This window comes from Ambystoma mexicanum, chromosome 1p, assembly GCF_040938575.1.
Source record: "Ambystoma mexicanum isolate Mex_15411 chromosome 1p, UKY_AmexF1_1, whole genome shotgun sequence".
Classification (NCBI taxonomy): Eukaryota; Metazoa; Chordata; class Amphibia; order Caudata; family Ambystomatidae; genus Ambystoma; species Ambystoma mexicanum.
The window spans coordinates 781,817,944-781,844,529 of record NC_090921.1 but is presented as its reverse complement, the minus strand read 5'-3'; the positions used below and the strand labels follow the sequence as shown (position 1 = coordinate 781,844,529).

Genomic DNA, 26,586 nt, shown 5'->3' with positions numbered 1-26,586 from the left:
GGTCCACAAGGGGCCCTGGTGGCATCTGGGCCGGAAGACGGCATGGGGTACGACTGGCGTATAGCCTCCACAGAGGAGGAGAGGGTCGCCAGAGTGCCCGACACATGTACGAGACCCCCGACCATGACCGCTCCAAACTGGGCCACGTTGGCACGGTGCTCTTCGTGATGACGTGCGTGCTCCCCCCGGGAAGCACGCACCTCATCACGAATGACAGCCGTGCGCAACGCGACACCAATCAGGACCTTCTCCATACGGCCAGGGGTCCCCTCGTCCGCAGGTGGAGGGGAGTCAGATGACATGGACATCCCCCCCTACCTGCGGACGGGCCTGGGATGGGGCATCCCTGCTGGTGCATGGCGGTGCAGTCACAGTGTCAGGGAGAGTGACATGCACAGGCACCTCCACGGCGACCTGTGCTGCCTCCTGCCCCTGCCCCTGGACTGCACCACTTGCACCAGCAGGGATGCCCCCACCAGGCCCCATGTGCGGCTCAGTAGCGGCCTCCTCCTCCTCTGTGGAAACCACCAACCTGGATGGCTCCACACCGTCTTCCGCCGTTGCAAGCCCCTGTGGGGGCTCACCCACCCCTTCCGCTGCAGCCGTGGGAGCATCCCCGCCGATTAGCTCCACAGCGCCGTCTCCGCCCTCTTCTTCACTTTGCGCTGTGTAGAGGGAGACATAGAACACAAGCATCAGGGTACTGTACAATGGTCCCCTAGACAGGAAGCAATAGCAGATGAGTGGCACTGTCAAAGATCACTTCCATCATGTCCCTCCACAACACATGGGTCAGTGCAGGCAAAACACATGCAGTAACAGGCATGGCGCATGCTATGGACATAAGCAAACATGTCCAAGGGACTCTTGAAGCATACAATGTTGTTTTTGGACTCACATGCATCATGGGTCATGCCTATCACATGCACACACTTCAACGTACTTTCATCCATCTGGACTCGTACACCCCAGACACAGTGGATGCAAGGATAACTAGGCTGCATCAGTGAATCTGAACATTGTCACAGACATGTGTCATGCATCCATGGCATCCACAAGTCACAGACACGCAGGTCAGAAACACAGACATGGACACCATACATGTACATGGCATCAGCACCCATCCCTCACCCACACCCATGTCCAGGAACAGAGACTGGCATGCTCATGTGTCCATTCCGCATAGGGCTCCCCATGTTACATTTAAACACATACACCAACCGTGTGCTTCACACATTACTGGTCTCATATGCATGACCATGATGTCCCTGCACACACACGCGTACATGGCCTATGTCACACATACAGGCAAGTATCAGACAACCAGCACGCTGCAACATGCCCCGTCTCGCACAGCAATGCTTGGCCACTTACCGCTCGACTCAGGCGGGTCTGCCTCTCAGGGATCTGGGCATGGAGCGCTGGGCGTACGCGTTCCAGGACCCTCAGCTGGATGGTACTCATGCTGCCCCGGCCCCCCTCCACGAGGCGCCGGGCCTTTGAGGGTCCTGGACCTGAAGTCCTCCCAGCGCTTCTTGACTTGCTTGATGTTGCGGGTTGCCACCCCCTCCGCGTTGACGGCAACCACAAAGTCGTCCCAGATCCTGTCCCGTCCTTCCTTGTCGGCGCGTGGTGATCCGAAGAGGGCATCATAATGCCCCAGGACAAGCTCCACCAGGACACCAACTTCCTTCTGACTGAAGCTGGTGGCCCTCTACCGCTCTGGCTGGGGGTCGCCAGTGGTCTCGGATGGTGTTTGCCCCGACATGGCAACCCCCGAGGCAGGCATGGGTGGGCAACTGGGTCCTGGGGCTGGGCTGTGGAGCGATGGTATCCCAGTCGGGAGTGTTCTGTTCCAGCAGGGGTGGACACAGCAACTGGACCCCTGCAGATGGCTGATGTGCAGGCACCAAATGGCAGGGCATGGTGGCAGCAGGCAGGCAGCAGCAAATGGCTCGTGGGAGGCTGCTCGGGGCACTGGGGGGCAGTAATTCGGCCTTTTGGGCAGGAGCGTGGTCTTCCGTGTGCTTACGCCTGGCCAGCTTGATACGGAGTGATTTGGCACGTGAAAATTCTGCACGTCAGCGTGTGAATCGAGGAAAGGCCCTTAGCGCGTAAGCGCGTCACCACGCATACGCGATTCCATTGGACCAAAGGCCCTTAGCGCGTATGCGTGTCTGTGACGTATCGCGCACGGGCGTTGCTTTTCGTGGGGTGCGGTGTGTGTGTTTTGCAGGCGTTGGGGTTCACACGCTATTACTTCACAGCGGGTGGGTGTTGGCTACGCGTTCTTCTACACGCAAGGCAGACGGTGAGTGGTACCCTGCTCCCCCAGGCCCGATCGCGTGTAAAACCACCCACGAGCCCCTGAAATGCACGTACCCTGCTCCCCCAGGCCCGATCGCGTGTAAAACCACTCGCAAGCCCCTGAAATACACGCGGCCAAGCCAATCGCGTGTGGAACTTCTCGCGCACCTCTGGAATACACGCGCCCAGGCCAATCTCGTGTGGAACTTCTCGCGCACCTCTGGAATACACGCGCCCAGGCCAATCGCGTGTGAGAAACTTCTCGCGCACCCCTGAAATACACGCGCCCAGGCCAATCGCGTGTGGAACTTCTCGCGCACCTCTGAAATACACACGCCCAGGCCAATCACGTGTGGAACTTCTCGCACACCTCTGAAATACACGCACACGCTCCCCCAGGCCCCATCGCGTATGGAACTTCTCGCGCACCCCTGAAATACAAGCACCCAGGCCAATCGCGTGTGGAACTTCTCGCGCACCCCTGAAATACACGCGCCCAGGCCAATCGCGTGTGGAACTTCTCGCGCACCTCTGAAATATACGTGCCCAGGCCAATCGCGTGTGGAACTTCTCGCGCACCTCTGAAATACACGCACACGCTCCCCCAGGCCCGATCGCGTGTGGAACTTCTCGCGCACCCCTGAAATACACGCGCCCAGGCCAATCGCGTGTGAGAAACTTCTCGCGCACCTCGGGAATACACGCACACGCTCCCCCAGGCCCGATCACGTGTGAAACTTCTCGCGCACCTCTGAAATACACGCACACTCTCCCCCAGGCCCGATCGCGTGTGAAACTTCTCGCGCACCTCTGTAATACACGCACACGCTCCCCCAGGCCCGATCGCGTGTGGGCCTTCTCACGCATGTAGGACTTTGGTGCACATTTTTTTCCTGCGCAGGGACGCTACCGCCTGCTTTCGTGTGGCGGACATGTATGGGCCTGTGCGCGTCTTTGGCCGTGCACTGTTTTTCCCTATTCGATTCCATGAGTACGTGTTGTAGGCGAGCGTGTGGGCGTTCTGCGCACTTGCCTCCTGTACTTCCTCCGTGACGCCCACATTTTCACGAGTTGTTCCCCATTCTGCGTGTGATGCCCCGTGTTACGCCTACTTTTGTTATGTGCGCCACGCTATGTGCGAATTCGCTGTGGCCTTATCGCACGGCGTTCGATGACCTGTGCGCCAGCGTGCGCCGCGCACTTTTTCAGCGCACATCCCACATTTTGCGCGTGCACGCACTTCCATGAATTGATGTGCAATGTTTTCTGTGCGATAATCGCACTTGCACTGCGATTTTCGCTATTTCACTGCGAATCGCACCTTTTCGCAGGCGTGCGCCGTTTTTTCTGCGCACATTAATTCCATGAATCGGCCTGTTGGTGTTTAGTAGATGAAGCCCAATGGTATGTATACATGTTTTGGACTATGCCTGAAGTGTGAACAGGCAGGGTGCACCCATTCTGTATTTTGGCCCAGATGTTTGAGGATCCGGATAATTTATTTCCCTGTAAATAGTAGGGACGGGATTAATGGGATTGAATGAGATTACACGTGTATTTATGGGATTGCGCAAAAGTGAAAACATGCATGTATTTTTCTGTGTCCACCACTTTGATGGGACTTGATCAACCTAGTCAATGTGTTCTTTTTGCGTTCTGCCTCTTTGGCAGTTGTGTGTGTGTGTGTTTCCATGTGTTTTGTGTTTGTCACTTTTCTTTCCTTTTCTTACTTTTATATGTTCCTTGGGACTAAATTTGCCGTGTGTGATATTTGTTTGGTTTCAAGTGTGGTGAGTGTAGTGAGATGTTAGCATGTTGGATGGTGAGAGTAGTGAGATGTTGTTAGCATGGTGGATGGCTAGTGTAATGAGATGATGGCATGGTGGATGGCGAGTTGGTTTAGGCTAGTGAGGAGTATGCTTTGATAACAATGTGTTCTTTTAATAACAAAGGGGGATGTGTGGTATGCACTTGCATTGGTGTATCAATGCAAGTCTAGGAATGTTTCCCTGGTCTGCAATCTTGTGGTGTGATGTTCCAGCAGTGGCAGTTGGGGACAGACAGGATGGGAGAGCAACTGAGATGGATGCATTATACTAGCTCTCTACTCCCATTTTTATAACTTAACCCTGTAACCATAAAGAGTCTTCATATTTATATATACCAGTGTCTGCGTGTCTCCTAATTACCTGGCTACAATATGAGAACAGACACTACACAGTGCCTGTTGAGCATTATTATTGAATGAGCCCGATTGTTGCATGGCCACCATTTGCCAACTCGTGTAACATCCATGGTAGAGGGCTGATGACAAACTTCTGCCATCCAGACATCGGACATTACAGCAGAGAGGGTGAGGGGGGTGAGGGTGCGCTAGAGCTATGAAGATTGTATTACATCACTCATCCCGTCTGTACAATCTCTGGTATATTGCGCGTTTACCGAGCTCTTTATCTGCTAATCTATGCTATGGGTGTGTGTGCAGCCATTTGATAGCAATCACCTGCAATTGTTTCATCACCATGACTTTAAATCTCAATAAATGCCATAGGATAGCAATGTCTGCCATATGATACGAGTTCTAAAGCAGGTGGTGGTGATATCCGGGCATACTGTAAGATGGTAATAGCGGTAAATGAAGAATGTTTGGCAAGTCCCTTTACTGAAGGCAGAACTATTGGTTTTGCCCATGGTTGCTTGTTCCTCTTTGGATCTAAATTGCTTTTTATTTCTTAGCCCAGAACGCTTGTTTTTTACAGTCTTTTCAGTGGAGATGGGCGCATGATGCTCAGTTATAAAGACTGTTTCTTAACCCTTTACCATGGACCAGTATCAATCTTCATTTTTTCTGTTTGTAGAATCTATATTCGGGCAAGGCTGCCCCTGCATATTTGAGCGTGCACACTACCCGAGGGGAGCCATGTTCTCCAGCATGGGGTCTGGCATGGATTCACATGTTCATGAATGTTCCCCCGTCGTCAGGTTGGGAGTCCTTGGTAAAGAAAAAATCAGAATCAGTTTAGTTTCTGATCCGTCTTTCTTAGAAGTAACCAATCACTGATCTCTGGGTCATACTGCCCCCAGCCAATGACTGCCCTCTCCCTAAGCCCCTCCCCTGGCAGCCATCCTCATATTTTTACCGCACGTTCAAGTGTTGGGAGTCCTCGTGCTTTTACTGCGTTTTTGTGCTTTTTCAGGAGATTTTCTCATGTTTTCGGTTTAATCGAGCCTCAAGCTCCACCGTTTCTACTTCCGATAACAGGGACCCGTTTCGGAATTCTTCTACGCCCCTCAAGGGTGAAGTTTTCGTCGAGCTACGCTTCTTGGAGGATTCTAGAAGATCTGTGGCCTACCTCAACGGACATGGCCCAGGACAAGGGAAGCTCGACGGCCGGATCCAAGCTGTTCAGGAGCTGCCCGGGATGCGGATTGCAAAATGTTTTCAAGGAGGATGAGCATTCGAGATGACTCTACTGCCTTCATGAGGACAAGACTCACATGGAGAAGGACTGTGCGTTCTGCAAGAACCTGTCGGAACGGACCAAGCAAGATCGTCGTTCCCGCCTTGCTGGAGAAGGGCACAGCAGGTGAGAAGGCGAAGAAAAAGTCTGAGCGGGCGTCTAAGTCCTGTGAGGGCGCCCTGGCGACGGAGGCCCAACAGAAGGCCAAGCACTGCGAGTCCGCGGGCACCGGGAGCGCCGAAAGGTCGGGCTCTTCGGCTGGCAGGTAGGGCGCGACTTCCCCGGCATGATCAACCACGAGCCAGCGCTCTGGTTCGGGGAAGAGGAAGTCCGAGAACCCTAGTAAGCTTCTGGAGAGGCCCCGGTCGATCTCGAAGGGAGCCGAGGGGGAGTGAGGAGATTACCCCCCCCCTCCTCAAAGCAAAGGCCCAGGACGCACCTAAGGTGGTGAGGGCCTTGATCCACCCGACAAAGACCTCTATCAAGGTTGTCGCAGCGGCCCTGGCGAAGCCGGCAGAGGCTACGCCAGTGGAGGCGGCCTCGGGGCCCAGAGGTTCCCTGCCACCGCGGAGGGAATCCTCTTTCCAGAACATCGTTAAGAGGTTCGAGAAGGTTCGATCCCAGGGGAAGGTTCATGCTGATGTGATCGAAGATAGCGACGATGGCGACGAGGGCCCAGTGGAGCAGCCATCCCGTCCGTCGCAGCCATTGCCCGAGCCCCAGGATAGCTTGGCGGCCATTTTGTTGGCGATACAATCCTTATGTACTGAGATAAGGACAAGGTTACCACGGACCCCGACGGAGGATACAGAATTAGGACCGTCGGGAAGCCCTCCGAACAAGCGGAGGAGAGTCCACCCCGCACTGCCCTTCGTGCCCACGAGGCCTGTGGACCCCTCATCCCCCCTCACTGGACCCTCGGGATGATACGGCGACGGATACAGCGACGGGGACGTTCCGTCATCACCCCCCACCCCAGGGCCTCTCCGCCCGACGAAATTGGCTCTTTCCACGCCATGATAGCCAGGGCATCCGAGCTCTCCCAGCTCTGCCCTTAGGAACAGAAAAGGGAAGGTTTTCTTTACCAACAGGAGGCCAAGAGAAATACGGTCCTCGCGGTACCGTTGCTCGACATCTGGGACGAGGGGCTAGCTATCCTGAAGAACCCTTCCACGACACCCGCCAAAAGGGACAGGTACGAGAAGAAGTACTGAGTCCCCGATGCCGCCCCCTTGTGCCTCAGGGCCCAGCCCACGCCGGACTCGGTCGTCTCGGCAACGGACAAGAAGAAAGCGGCGGGTGCGGCGGCTTCAACTTCCACTTCCCCGTCGGACAACGAGGGCAAGAAGTTGGACTCCATGGGACGACGAGTCATCTCGTCGGCAGCGACGACGATTAAGGCAGCCAATGCCTTAGCGATTGTGGCCCATTACGACAGGGAGCTTTCGTTCAAGATAGGGAGCTTTCGTTCAAGATAGCTCCCCTGCTAGACTTCCTACCGGGCGACAAGAGAGCAGCGGCCCTACAGATTCTGCAGGAAGGTGAGGTGGCGTCGGATCACGCCATAACGGTGGCAACGGACATTGCCGATACCGGATTTCGCCAGCTGGGCAACGGGGTTTGCCTCCGACGACTAGGATGGCTCAAGGCAACGGACTTTCGCCAGGACGTCCAGACCAGAGTGTTGGACATGGCATTCGACGGCAACAACCTGTTTGGGAAGACGGTGGATGAGTCCCTCCAGGCCATCAAGACCGACACGGAAACAGCCCGAGCCCTTGGAGTCCTTCAGCAACGGCAGCCCTTTCGGAGCTCCGGAGGCAGACGGGGAGCCTCCAAGGGATCCATCGGTGGCTCTTCTACTTACCTCAAGGCGGCCCGCTCCTCGTCCCAGGAGGCCTACAGAGGCCGCGGCAAGCAAGGAGGGTCTCGCCACCGTCAATGAGGCCAAGGCAGCAAGGCCTCTTCCAAGCAGGACTGAACCGGCCATAGCATTGGGCCCCACCGAAGCACCCCGGTGGGAGGCCGGCTGACGAAGTTCGTCAGCGTGTGGGAGTCCATCTCCACTGACCGTTGGGTGCTAAACACCCTGGCCTGCGGACACTCGCTAGACTTTCAAAAGAAGTGTCCTCGCATTCCTCCCATGGCCAGGAAGGAGAATCACGTTCCTCAACTGCTGTTGGAGGTAAGGGCGATGCTCAAGAAAGGTGGCATCGAGCTCGTCCCCAAGAGGCTCCGGGGCTCCGGAGTATACTCAAGGTACTTCCTCATCAGAAAGAAGACAGGCAGTTGGCGCCCCATCCTGGACCTGTGTCGGTTGAACAAGTACATCAAGGCACAGAAATTCAGGATGGTCACCCTCCAGCACGTGTTGGGACAGCTGGAGAGATGCCTACTTCCACATCCCCATTCTAAAAGGACACAAAGTTCCTCAGATTCGTAGTCCAGGAGCGTCACTACCAATTCAGAGCCCTGCCGTTCGGATTGAAGTCGGCACCAAGGGTGTTCACCAAGTGCCTCGCACCAGTGGCGGTGCGGCTGCGTTCAGGGGATCCACCTCTACCCCTACCTGGACGACTGGCTAATCCGTGCGAGGTCAAGAGAACTCGCCGTCAAACACACAGCGAGGACCGTCCGCCTGCTCTCGGAACTGGGATCCGCCATCAACTACCCCAAATGCCACCTGGTCCCTTCGCAGGGGGCACTGTTTTTGGGAGCGAAGCTCGATACAGTGGAGCGATTGGCATCTCCGTCGGAAGAAAGGACGAAGGCCATTTTGGGCAAGTTGCAGCGCCTGTTAGCCATGGACGTGGCCAGGGTGAGGTCCATCAAGTCCCTCCTCGGGATGATGTCCTCATGCATCTACCTTGCAGACTTCGGATGCGTCCGCTACAAGAGTTCCTCGACGCGCGCTGGATTCAGGCGGCGGGCAGCTTCGAAGACAGGATCCTGCTCGACGAGAAGTTCCGTCGGGCGATTCGCTGGTGGGGTACCTGTGCGCACCTCACGGCAGGCACGGACTTCCAGACCCCGGCGGATCAGGAGACGTTGACGACGGACGCCTCCCTGGAGGGATGAGGGGCCCACACCGGAGATCTCCACGCAAGAGGCCTCTGGCTCCCGGAGGAGAGGTCTCTACACATCGACATCCTGGAGCTACGAGCCGTGTTCTGGGCGCTCAAATCGTTCCTTCCGTCCCTCAAGGACAAAGTGGTGAGGATCTTCACTGACAACACCACCACGATGTTCTACATCCGGAAGCAGGGAGGCATAAGATCCCCAGCCCTATCTAAGGAGGCCCAGGATCTGTGGCACTGGGCCGTCGCCCAGCGGATGTTTCTGATTCCCTTCCACCTGGCAGGAATAAAAAACACCATCGCCAACTCACTCAGCAGGGAGCTGCTCTCGTGCCACGAGTGGGAACTACGCCAGGACCAGGTGGATCGGCTCTTTCAATGATGGGGCAAACCCCAGATCAACCTGTTTGCGACGGCGACGAACTCCAAGTGCCAGAGGTTCGCCAGCAGGTTCCCACAGCCGAGAAGCATGGGCGATGCTTTCTCGTTCCCTTGGGACGGCCTGTTCCTGTACGCGTTCCCTCCGTTGCTGCTCCGTGTCATCAACCAGCTCAAGCGGTCCAGGTTCAGGATGATCCTCATCGCACCGGCGTGGCCGAGTCAGATCTGGTTCCCGGACCTTCTGGACTTGTCAGCGTCCCCACCTATCAAGCTGGCGACGGACGCGGATCTTCTCTCCAGAGGAGGAGGCGCCATTCTTCATCGCGACCCGGAGTCGCTGAACTTGCAGGCTTGGCTCCTGCAGCACTAGAGTTTGGAGGATACGATATCCTGGCTGACTGCAGAGAGGTTCTTGCAAAAGCCAGGGCGTCCTCAACCCTCAAGTGCTATGGACATAAGTGGAAGAGGTTGTCTGTCTGGTGCCGTGCACAGAAGATTAACCCTCTGCGGATTACGACCCCTCAAATATTGCCGTACCTACTGTCGCTGGCCAAAGCTGGACTAGCTCACGCCTCCATCAAAATAAATCTGGCTGCCATCTCCCGATACACCAGAACTACAGGACGGGCGTCCTTGTGGTCTCATCGCCTGGTGAAGGAATTTATGAAGGGACTATTCCGATCGTTCCCGCCGGTGAAGGCCCCTGCCCCGGCGTGGGAGCTCAACGTGGTGCTGACCAGGCTCATGGGGGGCCCCATTCGAGCATATGCATTCGGCGCCGTTGAAGTGCCTGTCGTGGAAGACGGCATTTCTCGTGGCCATCACCTCCGCACGACGAGTGGGCGAGATCCAGGCCCTATCTTGCAAGCCTCCATACTTGACTTTTCACGACACGAGGGTGGTGCTGACGACGCACCCCTCCTTTATGCCCAAGGTGCCGTCGGACTTCCACCTCAACGAGCCCTTGGTGTTGCCAGTTTTCTTCCCGTCGCCTTCGTCTCCGGCCGAGAGGACTTTGCACTCGCTGGATGTGGCTAGAGCGCTGAAGTTCTACGTGGACCGCACGAAGAGTTTTCGGAAGACATCACAGCTGTTTGTGAACTTTGCACCTGTGAATCAAGGGAAGGCTCTCGAAGGCTTCCATTTCCAGATGGCTCTCTGGCTACATCATGCACTGGCACCGGTTGGCAAACCGACCGCTGCCCGGCCGTCCGAGAGCCCATTCGACCAGAGCGTTCACTGCTACCACAGCGTTCCTGTCTGGTGTGCCCCTGCTGGACATCTGCAGGGCTGCTACGTGGAGGTCGACACACACCTTCACAAGATTCTACTGCGTCGATCGGGACTCAAGGGAGGAGTCGAGGGTCGGCCAAGCAGTCCTGCGCAACCTGTTCGCTTAAGGTGAGCCTGGTGAGGAGGTAAGAGATGCTTAATGTTGAATTGTTGTATTGCTTGATGTTGAGCCTGTTGCCACCTCCCGTGGTTGTGCATGTTTATACTGCTATGTATTCTTATATTCATGAGCATGTGAATCCATGCCAGACCCCATGCTGGAGAACAACAGTTACAGCTAACGTGTTACTTGTTCAGACAGGCATATTGTCTTTAAACTTTTACACCAGCTGCACAGAAATAAAAAGGGTAAATAAAACCATCTACTTTACATTCAGTTAATGACGCTCCATTAGTGTTTAAGCATTTTTTTAATAGGTCTAGTATAGCTTTATAAAGCAACATTTAAAAAAAGAAAAGAAATTGGAAAATATTATGTCGTCTTACTCTAGCAACAACAGTTGAGAATGACCTGTCAAAAAAAGTTATGCTATGCTTGCAACTTGGGGGGGGGGGGGGGGGAAATGTGTTGATCCTCACGTTTCAATTATGCAGACAAAATCAACTGTTTACAAAATAAAATCGATATTTGAAAAAATAACCTTTTTTTTTCAAATGTGCAAGAGATTTTTTTAGTTGGGCATTCACCTAACCCCTTCAAACGTACTCAGAGGCTGAACTGTTTGAAATCTAAAATGACGCTTGTTGTCTGCCAAGCTACTGAAACGTCTTTTTTTTTTTTTTTTTTTTTTCACTCCACAAATGCAGAGTCAATCCAAACAGGATTGACATGGTGACTGTAAAGGGTTGCTGCATAATTACATTCTTTCGGTTACATGTCTTTAAAACGAATCCTATATGTCGACTCCATGTGACAACAAATACTATATACCGAAAACCTAATTACCGAAATACATCCGATTATATAGAATCAGTTCTTATAACGAAACCTCAACGATAGCAACATATAACAGTGAATGAGGTCCTCCGAGAAAAGGGCCTAAATAAGGAAGTCTTTTTCTAAACCGAGGCAACTGCTCAAACAATTCATTGCGACACAACCACTGAGGTTAACAAAGAGTAAATTAACGGAAGATAAACAAAATATCACATAAACCGCTGTTCTAATTACTAAGGTAAGATTTATAACGTGCAAGTAATGTAAAATATTACTTAAACATACATATTTATTTAAAAACAGTGCGTTAAAAAATATCTGATATTTCGTTTTAATAACACAGCGTTTTTCATTGAATTTAGACTGACATAATGAGTAATGCACTGCAATATACTGAATCGAAAAAAAGGAAAACAATTGATTTCAAAAGGATTTATATTAAACAAAGAAAAAGAAAGAAGTAAAGAAATATATTATAAATGTCCCGATTACTACATTCACAATTGTCGAAGAGCAGTGAGAAAAATTACTAAGTGAGGGAACCCACAACCACATGCTGACAGTACAAAAGTTGAAATAAAAAAGAAAATATCATAACTGAAAGCATGCATCGATTCAAATGAAAACAAACCAACTGGCTCTAGAATCCAAAACGTATGCAGGGATATGCCATTCAACGTGGCTGGACAAATGTTAATTGATTGCAAAGACAGTTATGTAAACGCAGGCAGAAAGAGAATTTTCCTCCAGTGCACTAACATTTCAGTATGTAAAAATACTGCAGGAATTGTTAGTAACTACAAAATAAGTGGATTTTATTTTTTTACTATTTGACAATCAAAAGATAGAACATAGAGTGGTCATTTTTGGATCCAGTAAAAACTTGGAATACTTGAAATATGCAATCCAATGGCAAGTAGATGCCACTTTTAAAGTGTGTCCTAAACCATTGGCACAATGTTATACTGTCCACGGTCTAGTGCTTGACACTTTGATTCCTTTATTATTCGCATTAATGCCTTCAAAATTACAAGGAAATATACACATTTATAAGAGACACAATTTCACCAAAACAACCGGAAAATATAATTTTGGATTATGAAATTCATCAAATCAAAGCAATCACAGATATATTCCACACTAAAATTCAAGGGTGTTTTTTTCATTTCACTCAAGCAATATGGAGAAAAGTACAAACAAATGGACTGCAGAGTTGATACACGGAAGATTTAGAATTTCAGTTCAACGTTAAATTACTGTTTGCATTAGCGTTTGTACCCGAAAATCATGTGGAGGAATATTATGAACTATTAGCACAGACTTACTTTTTTTTTTTTTTAAAGCAAATGAAAACATTTTCGAAGCATTATTAGACTACTTTGATTCTACATGGATAGGACAGCTTACAAGAAGTGGAACAAGAAGACCACATTAAGCGAACAACTATTGAACTGTTACACAGCAGCCAAAAATGACAACTGCAAAAACGAAGAGACTAAAAGCAAAATGGGAAGCTAATTTAGGACGGGACTTATCCCCACATACCTGGCTTCAGATATGTAGGAAAACTGCACAAACACCCATAGCATGCCAGTACAAACTGCACCGTATTAAACTACTTTACAGATGGCAATATGACCCGGTCATACTCACTAGGATGTATCAAAGAGTGTAAGCCCTTATTGTTGGCGTGGGTGCGGAAAGAAGGCCGACTACTGTCACGTGGTGGGTGTGCACGGCTGTACAGACCTATTGGGATGAAGTCCTTAGCTGGATCAACGAGGTGGATGGGGTGGAGAGGGAGAAATTACTGCTCATGATTCTGTTTGGGCTGGAAGAACTAGATGACCCAGTCTCCAAAATGCCAAGGATGATCCATTGTCTACTTTTGGCCGCAAGAGCAGGTCTTGCAACCTCTTGGAAAAGGGAACTTCTCCCAACAAAAAACAAAGGGATTAATGTTGCTAGAAACATATACCGAATGGAAACCTTAACTGCAGCTGTCCATGGAGATTGCACCTCCGTCGACATGGAATGGACTGATTTTCGTGTCAAATGTTACCTTATACAACATGTGCAAAACCGCCAATATGTAATTGTGCATTAATTGAACGTTTTGCCCGCAATAGGAACACAATGTAATGCGAAATCTACCTGCTAATTGCAATAATGAGACAAGTAAGATATTGCCATTTGATGTGACAATTATCCGAACCCAAGGTGGTATGAGGGGGGAAGGAGGGGTATGGTCCAGAAGGTCAGGGGGAAAACCAATACACGAAGGGACAATGCAATATGTTTGTCAACTCATGAGACATCCTTCTACTGTTAAAATTCATTGATTTGAATATTACACGGTTTGCTGTTTGTTTTAATGTACGACTAAAAACTCAGTAAAAACTGGAAAAAAAAATACTAACAGCCTAGAAGGATGGCATAATGGCACCAGACAAACATTCAATCCACCTTTATGGAGCTTTCTACATCACCTTAAAAAAAGAACAGTCTTTCCAAGAACTACAGATTGCCTAATGTTTGTCAAAGGAAAAAACAGCAGTTCAAAGAAGAAAATACAGAAACAACCAAAAACGTCTAAAAAGAGTGTATACTTGAAAAACAAGAAAAATGTACGTATCTACGCAGCATTGCTGTCAATATAAACTATTGAAAAAAGTTGAATGAAATTACCACTGCAAACGCCAAAATCCAAACAACCAAATATCCCAGATATGGACAAACTCCAAATAAATCTGAAGTGGAAAAATCCCAGTATCGAAAAAGCAAGGAAAATCCCCAACAAATTCCAATGGCCAAAATTACAATTATCCAAGATCCAACAGCATCTCAAACCTAAAAAAAACCAATGTCAGTAATTCAAATCCCCAAAAATTCCAATAATCCATGAAAATCTCAAAATACCTGCAAATCCACGGTCCAAGAAAAACCATTGAAAAAAAAAAAAATCCAGGTTCCTTGGAATCCAAAAAGCCACGAACATCCCAAAAAGAAAAGGAACTTGTAAGATGCACTCCGACACGAAATCTAAAATGGCCTCTGAGTTTCCCGTACATCCTAGCGACACCTACTGGACGAATTTAATATAAGATGTTACAAATTGTATTCAATATTAAAATTATATAGAAGTTTTGATTGATATTTTATTTCTATCGCGCTCATACACATTTGTTTCAGGGCGCGACCAGGCAGGGAAATGGAACAGGGGAGAACAAAAACAACAATCTTACTAGGCCCAGTGACATTGAGAACGTGCAAGTGCAGGGTAGAGGGAGAAGGGGGAGAAGTGCATGGAAGGGGGAACAAAAGGAGAGTGCGGAGCGAGAAGGAAAAAAAAAATAATAATAAAATAATAAATAAAAAGGCAACAAACAATGGGAGTGCAGCCAGCAAGTGCTGGGTTTATGGCAGCAGGTCGTGTAGGTCTGAAAGTGCAGGAAGAAAAGGGGAGGGCTGTATGGGTACCGATACAGACCCCTCAGTGCAGGGGGTGGCCCTGAGGCAGTGCGTGAGGGTGGCAAGATGAGCAGGAACCTGGGCCCAGATGACAGAGGGTGGCCAGGTGCATGGTGCCGAGGGAGAGTAAAATCAACAGGGGAGAGGGGAGGAGAAGGCCGAAGCAAAGAGGAAGGTTTTGAGGTGCTTCCGGAACCGAAGATGGTTCTCCTCAAGTTTTAGAGTGGCAGGGAGGCTGTTCCAGAGTGAGGCCCCAGCCGAAGACCGAGATCTACCCCCAGCTCGTTTCGTTGATACGACTGACCCTGAGGGAGTTGGAGGAGCAGAGTGCTCGAGATGGGAGGTATTTGCGGAGGGATAGCTGAAGGTATGTTGGACCCATGCCCCAAAAAGCCTTGTGGACAATGCAGAGGGTTTTGAATTTAATCCTTGCATCCACTGGGAGCCAATGGAGAGATTTCAGAGCTGGAGAGGTACGATCCCATGGCTTGAGGCCAAGGACAAGTCTTGCAGTCCTGTTCTGGATAAGTTGTAAAGGGCGGAGAGTAGAGGCAGGTAGATTAAGAAAGAGGCTGTTGCAATAGTCCAACTTAGAGAGAACCAGAGTTTGGGAGACAGTGAGCTTCAGGGAATGAGAGGAAACGAAGAATACCTCTGAGGAGGGTGCAGTAGGAGGTTTGACTTTTTTGATACATCAGCGATGTGGGCAGAGAAGGAGAGTGTGGAATCAAAGGTGACACCAAGGTTCTTGGCCTCGCAGCTGGGGATAGGAGGAGGGACAAGGGAAGCCGGCCATAGAGTGAGGGGAACGGAAGGTGATGGTGTGCCAATGAGGAGGATCTGTCTTGCTGGCATTAAAACAAAGATAGTTGGCGGCACACCAATCTTGGATGGCAGTTAGGCAATCCGTGATGAGAGAGGTGGAGGAGGTGGCCGAGGGCAGCCTGAAAGAGTTGTCGTCTGCGTAGCACTGGAAGTTAATGAAGTTAATGAATTTGATTTATTAAACCTATTCTAATTAATAATTAACTGTTATAAATTGTAATTTGTATTCTATTATATACATTTTTATAAAAATCAATTTATCTATATGTGCATTCTTCTATTGCATTCTTTATTGAAAAATGTGTTATTCAAATTATTCTTTGTATGTGTAATTCGTTGTTAATAATTTGTTACATATTTCAATTAAAATTGTCGTTATAAAGACTATATAGCATTCTTTAAAGTGAAATCTGTTTCACGTAGATCACATATCACATTATTTTGAAGATGGCCATCGTGCCATAACTGCCAACTGTGCCCATGATATGTTTTAATACTTTATTTACTCCAAGCAATTTATCCAACGGTACTTAAAATGTCAGACATGTAGACCCATGTTCAGAATGGTAAACCCAAAACTGGATGACTCAAAATGCAGTTGCTGTTATCTAAAAAGTGAAGACTGGCTGAATGTGTTGCATATGACATTGGGCCACTTGGCAGGGATTGAACATCTGAACATGTACCATACTCCTACGTCCCGTCCCCTTTCCTCCATACTTGTGGGATATTCCGTCCTTTGGATGGAACCAGAGCACTTTTTTGTAGAATCTGTGTAGAAGTAAGGCTCGGACACAATGGTGGCATGTTTTTGGCTATAAACATTTATTAAGGTTGGAAAAATGCCTCTCTATCCCTAAAGGTAAGAGGGTTCTCTTTTGTCCTGGCTCTCCCTCCTGCCCAACTGGTTGGGAACGCCTGCATTCGCAGGCAGGCCAAACCAGTTGTGAAGGAGGGAGTGCCTGGAATACGAGAACCTGAATCACCATGAAGGTAATTTTTTGTTTCCCTGCCTCAAAGAAAACAAGTGAAATTGTCATGAAGTCCGAAACTAAAATATCCGTCACTCTTGTGACCAAAAACCTGCGTCAGTTCCCAACACTAATAACCTAAAGCATCTCTGCAAGGAGGATCTCTTCTTAAACTAACAAGTGTTCTTTGTGTTTTCAGCCAACAGAAAAGTTCCAAGTCTCTATGGTAATAAAAAGTGATGAAATAAATATTGTTCATAAATGCAAGATTTTTCCATGCTAGGGTTATGCTCATTTCGCCTAGACTTCTTAGTTTCCGTCCTTTTTGGTTTGTGAGCCCCTTAGGCAAATGTCACGGGACAATTCTCAGTGATGTTTCTTGGACTTATATTTTATCAACGTGATGCAGTTCATCATCAAATGTAGGATTCCTTTTTACCAATTCCGGGGTGCATGACTCTTTCAAGCTCACATGGGTGTGGTCCCAGACTCGCAATATAGCTTGGTTCACTCTCCTGCCAAGCTAATATCCTCTCATTGACTGTCTCTTTCATGTGGGTCCCGGACCCTCTTATTCGTCCTCATATTAGGCACTTGCCTTTTATATGGGTGCGGGTCCCAGACTTGCAATTTATCATATACACGTTTGGTTCACTCTCCGGCCAAACATATGATTCTGCTTTCTTAGTTATTCTCGGGTTGCCAGACCATCTTATTCCATATGGGTGCGGGTCCCAGACATGCAATATCCCTTCAGGTTTGCATATTCTCCTTTTTCAATGTTTGTATTTACCCCCTTGTTTCTCTGGACCTCCAACGCCTCCTGGAAAATCTGCGAACCTGTTTCCTGCATCTCGGTAGGTATCAGCGTTTCTCCAGCCTCTGCGTTGTTCGTCGAGGTTCTGGCAGCCTCCGGGTGAATGGCAGGGTCTGCAGCGGTTCTGCAGGCACTTCTCTGTCCGGCAGCACGTCCTTCCTCACTGGCGGTTCGTTGCAGCCTGGGATGCCCAGAAGTACGTCTTGGCAGTAGCCTGTATAGTCCTTCCAGCTTGGACCACGTTCCGGCCTCCCCTTATGGCTTTTCTCTGCCTGTCTGGTGCATGACTCCCACAGTTCCTCCTCCTCGGATTATTCTTTCGCGGTCTCCCAGCTGAGTTCGTTTTGAGCTCCTGCGCTGGCTTGCTGTTATCATTCGGGCAAATGACATCTTGTGAGAAGCTAGACTGCTCACTCTGCTTCTCCCGAGTAATCCTCGAACTCTCACTGATCTTCACAGTACTCACTTTTAACTCGGATGCAAGATACTTGGTATTCTCTTGCAGGGCTTGCAAAATCTACAAGCCTACTAGCATTGACAAGTCGTTTTTTTGATGGGCGAGCACCATTTGCAGGATACTCGACCTTGCTGGCGAGTATGGGGATGTTGGAAACTTATTTTACTTTTACTGCAAACACACTTTGCTGAAACTGGCAAATGCAAGTTTCAGTGTGCACGCTTGGCAGCATTGCACCAAATATGAAGGATGCCTATAGTGACATGCACCGTTTTGCAAAAAGCACTGGTAAATATTTTGTCACCGGTCTTGTATTTTTGGTTTGTCAAGTACATTGAAGTGACTGGCCTGGCAACAGAACACATTTGCAAAAAGTGTCTGATGAAAAAACTTTCGTCGGACCTAGGGTTGCCTGTAATGTAGTGAGAACTACTGAAGCAAATTACACTATTGCATATAATGTTGCACATTTGCGCCACCCAGATATGGGGGGAGGATTTGGTATTTGACAAGGGGTTGGATGTGTTAAGGCAGGGGAATAGTGTTCCCTGAGAACAGTCTTCCCCAACCTTCCCATGTGATGCTTCCTCGGTGCACCACCCCCAGCGGTTCTATTGTACTGTGGTTCCACCATCCTGGCCCCATTGGAAAGGTCTCCCCCTAGAGGAGAAGGGTCGACATCTTCGAATTCTTCACACATCCCAAAAATATTGGCCTTTTTTATTTTTACCAGTGGTGGCTGCTTGTGTGCATTGTACGAAGTCTGCGTCTCTGAGTTTTTTTTTTTTCTGTACATGTTGCAGCCAATGTTTATTCAAATAAATGTGACCTGGGTGGGCCTGGCATGCAGGTGCTCATCCCATGCCACACAGTTTTCTCTCTGTATGCAGCACAGAGCCCAAAGGGGTCCGGTCAGATAGCGTAACGTGTTCTGAAAGGATGCTAGCGGGGCATCAGAAGTATGGCTCCTCCCATTTTATTTAATGCGCAAACTGCGTAGTGTCTGAAGCCAAGCCCCGCATACATACACAAATTGTTACTTTCATTGGCTGTTTGCCAGGTATGAGTGGGTGGGTGTTCCTGAGCGGTGCTGCGTGCGAGCAGTGGCAGATGCAGAGGAGCTAGGGCCTGGTCAGTGGGGCAGAAGCAGGCCAGCCGAGCCGTTGAGCTCATCGATCTGTAGGACACATCAACAAACTAATGATTATGCTCCCAGCCGCTGTTGGAAGACTATTCCCCTGTCTCCCTCGAGGCCCTCATCGAAGTCTGCTTCGACTCTGTCTCTAGTTCACTCCGTGAACTGACCCTCTCTCGTTGTGCCCTTCACGAACGCACTTAACATTGGCAAATTATCCTGTTTCGAAATGTGTGCACCAACATTTTGAAATCGGGTAATATGCTAATTTTTCGTGCGTCACAGTTAGCTTTACTGAGAGGCACAGAGGGGGTTGGGGACTCATTGTAACCCACTTTGCTTATATATATCATTTACTTGGAGTTTCCGTTGCTGCATCTTGGTTCTTGCCTCATTCCAGTATCAATGTATGAAATTGTCACTTAATACTGTTTAGAAATACAGCAAACTTACACTTCCTTGTCAGGACAGGGTTTTAATATTGGCACCCAGAAGATGCAGCCGTCTCAGGTCCCAGCTCCCAGGCCCCATATAGATGCAACCTATATCCTAGGCCAGGGGTCTGCAACCTATGGCTCTCCAGATGTTATGGACTACAACCTGCGCTCCAGATAAGATTTTGAGGTGTGAGTATTTTACGCCCTAGTTTTAAACTTTGAGAGTAAATGTGATTTCAAGAGAGTAAAAATGACTTTTCTCGTTTACAAGACAGCAAAATGTATGTGACATCCAACTGTATGGAAATCATTACCATGCAGCAGTTTTCTGCATTGTGACAGAATAAACCTTTCATTATTTCTCTAAGGTCTGGCCATTTGATCTCTCCTTTATATATTTAAATGTTTTAAACACAAAAACCTAGTCCATTACATAGTAAAGCAAACCTGAATTGTATTGTGTGTTTTGAGGTTTGATAGCAGAATTGTCTGATGTTTAATGAAAGTCCTCATTTCCTGGAGCTGCTAATACCTAATGGTATATCAATGTTATGATACAACAGTTCAGAGGGGCAAGGACTCCATGCTAAATTCTATACCTAATCTCATGGTCACAAGGTTATTTATATAGCGCTTTTGGCAAAGCGATGCACATGAAACATATTTATCACAATTATCACCAATCTGAAGTTGGTACTCCTTTATTGACCTCGAAAGGATGAAAGGCTGAGTTGGCCTTGCCGAAATTAAAACCTGCAACCTTCAGATCACGGCAACAAGCACTCAACCGGCTGAGCTATCTTATTGGCTAACATCCTTCAGAGTTCAGTAAAGTCCGTATCGACTGAGGTATAATAATCACAGTGCCTAGATGTTGGACGATCATGTATGAAGCGCTACAATCTGGATTATCACAGGGACAGGTTTTGCTGAGTTTCTGTTTCAATTACAAATGTAACTTTCATTTGTTTCTTTTTGAACAGCACTTGCACTTCCTGGAGATCGTCAGGTTTTTGATGTTTTAATTGTAGTCTTGATGATTTGAGAGGCCATAACACCTGTGATTGGTGTAATGACAATCACTCACCCTTGAGCAAAGACTCTGCTGCCACTGACCATTTACATTAATGTACCCCATTGACTGCAAGATTGAATGTATGTAAACTAGACCGTGCATATTCATCATTTTACACACTGTTTTTATAATTAGATTGTAAATTAAATTATAAGTGTAAAAATGATCTGCCTCTGCATGATTATGCACACAGCACAGGAACTCTGAAAAATACAATTGTGCAATACTGGTTTGCTTTCACAAAGCATAATTTGTTACAAAAGATGAATTCTCAATTGCAACTTAGTTTTCTATCTTATTAATTAAACAATCCTAAAATGCTAGGAAAATAAATATGCACAGTATGCTACATTAGCATCTACACATAACACAACAGAAGCTGAATGGAAGAAAAACCATTGCTTTTTATTGGTGTGCAGTTTCTTTTTATGAAAGGCTTCAGAGAAATTAATTCTGTTTCAGAAGCTTTTCTCCATGGCTTGAAATTACATCCATCTAGATAGTCAACTAACCTGACCTTTGTACTGCCCTCTGTTCTAAACTTGTGTGTAAATGTACACAGGAAAATAATGAAGCTGTTGTATTTACAAGATTTTCATTTGTAAAAAGGACTGGTACGAACCTTATCTTGGAGCCAAACTACAACTCCCATGATCTCTCACCGTTGACTATTCTGAGAAGGGTTGATGGGAGTTTTAGTCCAAAACAACTGGAGAACCAAAGGTTGCAGACCTCTGTCTTAGGTTATGGAATACAAGGGAGTGACGAACGCGAACAGAGCCAGACCGGATCGTGAACAAAGCGTTTGTTTTAGCACAGACAACTATTCCCAAGAGGCTGATTGTGCTGGACAGGGGCCTATCCAGTTATATTGGCCTGATCCTACTAAATAAATAGTCCAACGTAACGACCTGCAACCTATCTTACAGACTCCATAAGACAGGTCCGTACAACAAGCCTTTTATTATAGTTACCTTCTGTTTCCTAAACATAGAGCTGGAGGATTGAGCCATGCATAGTTTCTGTTAAGACTCTTGGTTTAGAGGTCTGAAGAGAAGTAACAGAAAACCTCATTTGTTGAATTGGAAGCTATGCTTTTGACGGGTGCTACACATATATAAACGCAAAATAAGGCAGCAAGTGATTTGTTTCCTTAATGGATGATTCAGGATGCCAAACCAGTGCAATTTTATGTCCAGTAGGATTGTTTCCCAAATGAAATTCAATCGGTGCTACGCAATTCAGTTGACACACATTAACAGTTTGCATTGTGATGGCATGGTGCGTTATAGGATGTCATGTAAAATACAGTATTGACAATATTCACTGGATATCCCATTAAAGGCATGTCGAAATAGGAATGTGTGGGAAATAATACATTCATAATGCCCGCTCGTTGACACAAGCACCAAGAATGAGATACCGGCACAGCGCTGTTTTGGCAGTGAAAGATTTATTTGTTCAGAATGCGTAGAGAAAAATGGTCCAATAAATGACACATGGTTGCCATAAAAAGGAGCACAGTGAACATAATGTGCACAAGACCTATTCTTAGCACACGGTTGTCAGTCAGTCACCTGATTTGTCGCTTCACAGTTTGAAATGTGCGTCGGCAAGCTAGGCCAACAGAATAAGCCCACTGAGTGTGTTCTTGTTTTCCCTGCGACACGCTGAAAGAACTGCTGCTTCTTTTAAGTAATCACATATTCGAGGGGATTGGGTCCTCCGACGTATTCCATATCTATGACATGTAATCACCACAGCTGCTTCGGAAACTTTTGTCTGCGTCCTGCGTCGATGACGTCATCCGATGTGATAAGTAGGACGTACGACGCCCGTAGCCTCAGTTCCATTTTTTCCGTGAACGTGTTGCTTCGTGAATCTCGGTTAAACGCCTCGACTCTTTAGAGTTCTGTTCTTCTTGGTTCTTCGAACCTGTTGGTTTTTGTGAAAATCCTTCGTGTGAAGATGTCTTCTACTTCGTCTTCGACCCCGCGTCCGGGCTTCGGGGAGTGTGGGTCCAAGATGTCGGTGACTGACTCGCACGACGCCTGCCTCTGGTGCCTCGGGGAGGCCCACGACACGGATGACTGTATCGACTGCCAGTCGCTCACGTCCAAAGCCTTACGCGAACGTAAGAAGAAGTTGTCGGTAGGTCGGGTGTCCAAGCCCCGGAAGTCGAAGTCTGCGGGGCTTTCGACGGATGATTCGAGGGGTGACTCTCTGCGTCATCGTCGGAAGTCTCGTGGGTCTCCTTCTAGGAGTCGGTCTCGCCACTCCTCAGCCTCTTCCAGGCATTCTCGGAAGCGCCGACACCGGTCATCTTCCAGGTCCTCTTCGGAGGACTCTGCCCGGCACGTCGCTTACCCCACCAGCCGTGCGACGCCGGAGGAATGGGCTTCCTTTGGGAAGAAAATGCTGACGATTCTCGAGTCGCAGGGTACTAAGCCGTCCGCGCCCCCGAGTGGGGTCCGTCATGAGAGGTCGAGAGACACTGCTAGCAAGAGTGGTCGGCACGAGTCACGGGAGAGGTCCCGTTCGGACAAGGAGACTCGTTCTCGACGTACCTGTTCCAGGTCCCGGTCCTCGACACGTTCGAGACCGTGTGCACCTGTGAGGTCTTCGAGGAAGACATCGACGTCTGAGGCGTCGAGGGGGTCGACAGGCTTTCTCGAGGCTCCGGCTCCGAGGAAGTCGGCGAAGCCGTCAACGCTCAGGTCGTCGAAGGACACGCTCGGAGTTCCGGCTTCGAGGGCTGTGTCGACGCCGCCGATGCTGGCGGCGCTGCATCTGACGTCGACGCCGATCCTCTCTGCGCCGATGCCTGTTCTCTCGACGCCGGCGCCGATTCGCTCGACGCCTTTCGTGTCGGAGGTGCCCCGTGGCACGGGGGAACCCCCTAGGAAGGCTCTGGTTAAGAGCAAGCACTCTCGGGTGCCTTCTTTTCACCACCTCGAATATATTTCAGAGGCGGATGAGGATTCTGATGGCCTGGTTCCTAGTCAGGTTCCAGATGAAATTGTCTCTGGCCATAGTCAGTTTGACGATTTGAGGCAGTCACTGCATGATGCCAGTGGACTGGACACCTCTCCGGAGGTGGAGTTTTGTAGGCCTGAGCCTGGCTCTCATGCCGATTCCTCGTACCGGCGCCTTATGGCTAGGGTTTCTGAGTACTTGGGATGGTCTGCTCCCCCAGGGGAGTTTGTGCAGGATGATCTCACGGACATCCTTGATGTTGGTCCCCCAACTGACCCGGTACTGCCGTTCCATATGGCTTTACAGAGAAGGGTGGCGGCGGCTTGGACTGCTCCGGAGAGTCTCCCGGCGGTGGGCAGGGCCTTGTCGCGAAAATACCGTCCAGCCAGTAGCGACCCCTGCTACTTGACCAGGCACCCCACTCCGGAGAGTTTGGTGGTGCAGGCGGCCACGGCCCTGGCAAAGCAGGCGTCGTACCCTACCATCCCTCCTGATAGGGACGACAAACGTTTTGATGGCTGGGCGAAGAAAGTGTTTTCTTCTGGTGGTATGGCGCTTCAGGCGGCCAACTCCATTTGTGCCTTGTCTCGTTTCACGCACACTGTGGAACTGTGTTGCGTTAGCGGCAGAACATATTCCCGAAGGGGACGAACGGGATGGTTTCCTTGCTATGGTCCAGGATGGTAAGGATGCTATGTGTGAGTCCGTTAAGTCAGGTTTGGACTTGGCTGAATGCGTCAGCAGGTCCATGGCGGCGAGCACCGTGATACGCAGGTTTGCGTGGTTGCGGAAGTCGGGGTTTGCTCCTGATGTGCAGTCCCGGCTCCACAACATGCCCTCTGACAGTGAGCACCTTTTTGGCAGCAAGGCTGACGAGAGCCTTGATAGGTTGCAGACCTCAAAAGCTGCAGCGAAGTCGTTGGGCGCTGCAGTTCGCTAACCTCCGCCTTTTCGTCCTAGGGGACAGCAATGGAGGGGTGGTTCCTTTCGCTATTACTCGTCCTTCAGTAAAGCGAGAGGAGCTGGCAGTCAAAGAGGCCATCAGGACGTGGACGACAGGGTACCCGTGGTGCCAAGGCCGCTCGGGCAGTTGCCTCTTTGCCCTCAGGTAACGCCGCAGCCGCTACCATTCAGTCATGAGGCCATGCTCCATGGTTCGCCGGTTGGGGGAAGGCTGGCGCAGCATCTTGTAGAGTGGCGTGCCATTACTTCAGATGTGTGGGTTCTGGAGATCATAACCCACGGCTACTGTCTTCCCTTTCGGCACAGGCCTCATAACAATCCACCGGGGAACCTCTCTTTGCAGAGTCCTGATCTGCTCCTTGCGCAGGAAATTTAAGCCCTGCTGGAGAAAGGCGCCATAGAACTGGTGCCTGTAGCGGAGAGGAACTAGGGATGGTATTCCCCTTATTTTTTGATTTCGAAGAAAGACGGGGGATTGAGACCCATCATGGACTTACGCGGTTTGAACAAACTCCTCAGGAAGGACAAGTTCAAGATGGTTACTCTCAAGTCCTCCAGGCCCTTCAGCTTCAGGACTGGTTGGTGTCACTCGACCTCAAGGATGCTTACTTCCATGTGCCGATCCATCCCAAGCACAAGAAGTACCTGAGGTTCGCGGTTGGCGACTCGCACTTTCAGTTTCGGGTCCTGCCGTTCGGATTGACCTCCGCCCCGAGGGTTTTCACCAAGCTCATGGTGGCGGTGGCAGCGCATCTCAGGCAAGGGGGGGATTCACGTCTACTCCTACCTGGACGATTGGTTGATCAGGGGGAGCTCTCCCGAGCAAGTCCTGGATTATCTGTCCGTCACCTGCCACTCCCTTCACAGGCTGGGCTTCTCCCTCAATTTAAAGAAGTCCCATTTGATGCCAACACAGCAGCTCCAGTACATCGGAGCCCTGCTCGACACTTCCCTGGGGCAGTGTTTTCCTCCCCAGGTGTGGGCTCTTCACATTCAGCAGATGGTGCACAAGTTTCAGCATGCCCAGACGCTCCCAGCGTTCGAGTTCTTGAGGTTGCTCGGCCTCATGGCATCCTGCATTCTTCTGGTGCCAGAGGCTCGCCTGCGGATGAGATCTTTGCAGTGGGCACTCAAGACGCAATGGTCGCAGTCCGGCAGGATGTCGGACCCGGTTCAGGTGCCGCCCTGGGTCGCCCGGGACCTTCTGTGGTGGGCCGTCGAAGGCAACTTGATGAAGGGGGCTCCATTTTGGCTTCCCTGGCCGGAGGTGACGATCGTGACGGATGCATCCCTCACGGGATGGGGAGCTCATGCCAGCGGGCTGACAGTCAGCGGTCGTTGGTCTCCGTCGGAGTCCAGACTCCATATCAATCTGTTGGAGCTGAGGGCCGTCAGGCTAGCCCTGAAGGCTTTCTGCCGACTGTACGAGGAAAGTGTCCTGATCCTGACGGACAACACAGTGGCCATGCACTACCTCAACAAAAAGGGGGGGCAGGGTCACTTCCTCTGTGCAGGGAGGCGATGCAGCTCGAGTTCTGGGCCATCCAGCAGGAAGTTTCGATCTCGGCAGTTCATCTGGCCTGAGACGAAAACGTGACGGCGGACGCTCTGAGCAGGCAGAGCGCAATCTCTCACGAGTGGGAGTTGGCTCAGGAGATTCTCCTGGAGATCTTCGGCCTTTGGGGGACCCCTCAAGTGGATCTCTTCGCCTCCACTGTCAACCGGAAGTGCGAAAGGTTTTGCTCACGGGAATTTCCTCCAATAGGAGCCTTAGGAGACGCGTTCATGGTGGAGTGGTCATTCCCGTTGCTGTACGCGTTTCCTCCAGTCCCCGTCATCCCGCAAGTGCTGCGGAGGTTACGGAAGTTCGGTTCCCGGATGATCCTCATTGCTCCGGCGTGGGCTCGGAGGACGTGGTACCCGGACCTTCTCGACTTGTCCATCTGCCCTCCGCATCGTCTTCCCTACCGAGACGATCTGCTCTCACGGGAGGGGGGTCAGGT

General features: G+C 49.7%; 1 protein-coding gene across 8 annotated transcripts in view; it reads left to right on the top strand.

The window, feature by feature from the left end:
* Positions 1–26,586, top strand: part of CRTC2 (CREB regulated transcription coactivator 2) — a 1,479,582-nt gene that overhangs the window by 142,349 nt on the left and 1,310,647 nt on the right. The gene's annotated exons all lie outside the window — the stretch shown is intronic.